Raw genomic sequence first — 5,000 nt, forward strand, 5'->3', positions numbered from 1 at the left:
AGAGAGATGGAGAGAGAGAGAGACAGAGAGAGAGAGAGACAGAGAGAGAGAGATATGGAGAGAGAGAGAGATATGGAGAGAGAGAGATGGAGAGAGAGACAGAGAGAGAGAGAGAGAGGGAGATGGAGGGAGAGAGATGGAGAGAGAGAGAGAGATGGAGGGAGAGAGAGAGATACAGAGAGAGGGAGAGAGAGATAGAGAGAGATGGAGAAAGAGAGATGGAGAGAGATGGAGAAAGAGAGATGGAGAGAGAGAGAGAGGGAGAGAGATGGAGAGAGAGAGAGAGAGAGAGAGAGAGAGAGAGAGAGAGAGAGGGAGAGAGAGAGATGGAGGGAGAGAGATGGAGAGAGAGAGAGTTATGTAACCCCACAGATGAGCAACCCCCAGTGGAGAGTCAACCTCCCAGCACAGATTACCACTCCCTCATTGAAATGAAGGACAAATTCACCCAGCTGGAGGTAAGACAGGTGGAGCTGGAACAGCAGGTGATTACACTTCAGTCAGCGCAGACCCAGACAACAGTCCAGCACAACAACAGCCCCTTAACCAGACCCGGAGAGCTGGAGGTGGACAGAGACATATCTGCACTTTGGACAGTGGTGAGACAAATACAACAGGAGAAAGAGGAGCAGAACAGAGCACTAGAGGAGAGTATCAGACTGCTGGTGGAGGAGAGGTTGAGGGGGATGGAGGAGAAGTTGATGGGGACGGCGTGTGACAGAGAACAACCCACTAGAGAGGTGGCCACCCCCACAGAGAAGCCAGCAGAACAGCCCACTTCAGCACCCAACAAAAGTCTCGACACCACAGCAGAACAGTCCACACCAGACCCTGAACATAGAGTCGACACCACAGCAGAACAGTCCACACCAGACCCTGACCATAGAGTCGAAATCACAGCAGAACAGACAAATGAAGAACCCCAAGCCCAGAGGCTCTCACCCCCTCTGAGCACCCCCCCTGTCAGCCACCCTGATAGCCCTTTTGACAACCCCCCCACACCCACTGAGGACAAACACAAGACACAGATTGTACTACTTATGGACTCAAATGGGAAATATATAGAAGAAAAAAAACTTTTTCCCAAACACAGTGTGTCTAAACTCTGGTGTCCAAACACCCAGCGTGCCCTCGACCTTCTGTCTGAGGCCAAACTAGGCTCACCCAGCCACATAATAATACACACAGGCACAAACGACCTGAGAGCACTGCAGGAAAGAGTGGCCACAGCACTGAAGAGAGTGATTGAAAAGGCTTCTTCTACTTTCCCCAACGCACAAGTGGTTATCTCCACCCTGCTACCACGAAAAGACTTCCACCCTGCCACAATACAGCGGGTAAATGCAAGTATTTCCCGTGACTGTGCCTCAAAACCAAACGTTTTCCTGGCCCACCACTCCACCCTGGACTTGAACAGCCTCTATGACCAGGTCCACCTCTACAAGGCAGCAGTGCCCACCTTTGCCCGAACTCTAAAGGACATCGCTCTCAAACGTATCCCCAACACTTCACACAGGAGCAACAGATCAATAGACACCCCATCCAGACCAGCGAGACACCCTCCCAGATCTGCAGGACCCCCCCCTGGACCTACACATAGAGGACCCACGCCAAGAGGAATTACATCCAGACCACAGTACACCCAGACACATCCACACCCCCACCCCAACCAATCAACACCCCCCCACGTCAACCATGCCCACACCCCATTTAGGCCCACCCAGGTCAGACCTATGCCACTCCTGCCCACCCCATGCACCCCACCCCCGCAAAGAGGGCCTCAACATGGAAGCCACACATACGCCCAGGTAGTGAGCGGGCAAACAGTCCCAACCCCCACTCTCACACTCGCCGAAGCCAATGGCATGTACCAGATGCTCAGCAGGCTCTGCTCACACTTACTGGCCTGAGGCCAAACCACGACCAACAACATTGGACACTCTATGGAACAAAAAGCCTTCACTATATTATCATGGAATATCCAAGGCCTGAGGTCATCTGCCTTTGGCCTAAAGAGCAGAAACCCGGACTTCACCAAAGAAATCGGTAATACAGACATTGTCATCCTGCAAGAAACCTGGTATAGAGGAGACGGACCCACTGGTTGCCCTCTAGGTTACAGAGAGCTGGTAGTCCCATCCACCAAACTACCAGGTGTGAAACAGGGAAGGGACTCAGGGGGTATGCTAATTTGGTATAGAGCAGACCTAACTCACTCCATTAAATTAATCAAAACAGGAACATTTTACATTTGGCTAGAAATTCAAAAGGAAATTATCCTAACAGAGAAAAATGTCCTCCTGTGTGCTACCTATATCCCCCCACTAGAATCCCCATATTTTAATGAAGACAGCTTCTCCATCCTGGAGGGGGAAATCAATCATTTCCAGGCCCAGGGACATGTACTAGTCTGTGGCGACCTAAATGCCAGAACCGGACAAGAACCTGACACCCTAAGCACACAGGGGGACAAACACCTGCCTGGAGGTGACAGCATTCCCTCCCACATATGCCCCCCTAGGCACAACTATGACAACATAACCAACAAAAACGGGTCACAACTCCTGCAGCTCTGTCGCACGCTGGGTATGTACATAGTCAACGGTAGGCTTCGAGGGGACTCCTATGGTAGGTACACCTATAGCTCATCTCTTGGCAGTAGTACTGTAGACTACTTTATCACCGACCTCAACCCAGAGTCTCTCAGAGCGTTCACAGTCAGCCCACTGACACCCCTATCAGACCACAGCAAAATCACAGTCTACTTAAACAGAGCAATAATCAATCATGAGGCATCAAAGCCAAAGGAACTGAGTAACATTAAGAAATGCTATAGATGGAAGGAATGCAGTTTGGAAACCTACCAAAAAACAATTAGGCAACAACAAATTCAATCCCTTTTAGACAATTTCCTGGGTAAAACGTTCCGCTGTAATAGTGAAGGTGTAAACTTGGCAGTAGAAAATCTTAACAGTATATTTGACCTCTCAGCTTCCCTATCAAATCTAAAAATCTCAAATAGAAAACCGAAGAAAATTAACAATAATGACAAATGGTTTGATGAAGAATGCAAAAATCTAAGAAAGAAATTGAGAAACCTGTCCAACCAAAAACATAGAGACCCGGAAAACCTGAGTCTACGCCTTCACTATGGTGAATCACTAAAACAATACAGAAATACACTACGGAAAAAGAAGGAACAGCATGTCAGAAATCAGCTCAATGCAATTGAAGAATCCATAGACTCTAACCACTTCTGGGAAAATTGGAAAACACTAAACAAACAACAACAAGAAGAATTATCTATCCAAAATGGAGATGTATGGGTAAACCACTTCTCCAATCTTTTTGGCTCTATAACAAAGAATAAAGAGCAAAAACATATACATGATCAAATACAGATCTTAGAATCATCTATTAAAGACTACCAGAACCCACTGGATTATCCAATTACATTGAATGAGTTACAGGACAAAATAAAAACCCTCCAACCCAAAAAGGCCTGTGGTGTTGATGGTATCCTCAATGAAATGATCAAATATACAGACAACAAATTCCAATTGGCTATACTAAAACTCTTTAACATCATACTTAGCTCTGGCATCTTCCCCAATATTTGGAACCAAGGACTGATCACCCCAATCCACAAAAGTGGAGACAAATTTGACCCCAATAACTACCGTGGAATATGTGTCAACAGTAACCTTGGGAAAATCCTCTGCATTATTATTAACAGCAGACTCGTACATTTCCTCAATGAAAACAATGTACTGAGCAAATGCCAAATTGGCTTTTTACCAAATTACCGTACAACAGACCATGTATTCACCCTGCACACCCTAATTGACAACCAAACAAACCAAAACAAAGGCAAAGTCTTCTCATGCTTTGTTGATTTCAAAAAAGCCTTCGACTCAATCTGGCATGAGGGTCTGCTATACAAACTGATGGAAAGTGGTGTTGGGGGTAAAACATACGACATTATAAAATCCATGTACACAAACAACAAGTGTGCGGTTAAAATTGGCAAAAAACACACACATTTCTTCACACAGGGTCGTGGGGTTAGACAGGGATGCAGTTTAAGCCCCACCCTCTTCAACATATATATCAACGAATTGGCGCGGGCACTAGAAAAGTCTGCAGCACCCGGCCTCCCCCTGCTAGAATCCGAAGTCAAATGTCTGCTGTTTGCCGATGATCTGGTGCTTCTGTCACCAACCAAGGAGGGCCTACAGCAGCACCTAGATCTTATGCACAGATTCTGTCAGACCTGGGCCCTGACAGTAAATCTCAGTAAGACCAAAATAATGGTGTTCCAAAAAAGGTCCAGTCACCAGGACCACAAATACAAATTCAATCTAGACACTGTTGCCCTAGAGCACACAAAAAACTATACATACCTTGGCCTAAACATCAGCGCCACAGGTAACTTCCACAAAGCTGTGAACGATCTGAGAGACAAGGCAAGAAGGGCATTCTATGCCATCAAAAGAAACATAAATTTCAACATACCAATTAGGATTTGGCTAAAAATACTTGAATCAGTCATAGAGCCCATTGCCCTTTATGGTTGTGAGGTCTGGGGTCCGCTCACCAACCAAGACTTCACAAAATGGGACAAACACCAAATTGAGACTCTGCACGCAGAATTCTGCAAAAATATCCTCCGTGTACAACGTAGAACACCAAATAATGCATGCAGAGCAGAATTAGGCCGATACCCACTAATTATCAAAATCCAGAAAAGAGCCGTTAAATTCTACAACCACCTAAAAGGAAGTGATTCACAAACCTTCCATAACAAAGCCATCACCTACAGAGAGATGAACCTGGAGAAGAGTCCCCTAAGCAAGCTGGTCCTGGGGCTCTGTTCACAAACACAAACACACCCTACAGAGCCCCAGGACAACAGCACAATTAGACCCAACCAAATCATGAGAAAACAAAAAGATAATTACTTGACACATTGGAAAGAATTAACAAAAAAACAGAGCAAA

This window comes from Oncorhynchus mykiss, unplaced genomic scaffold (assembly GCF_013265735.2).
Source record: "Oncorhynchus mykiss isolate Arlee unplaced genomic scaffold, USDA_OmykA_1.1 un_scaffold_227, whole genome shotgun sequence".
Lineage (NCBI taxonomy): Eukaryota > Metazoa > Chordata > Actinopteri > Salmoniformes > Salmonidae > Oncorhynchus > Oncorhynchus mykiss.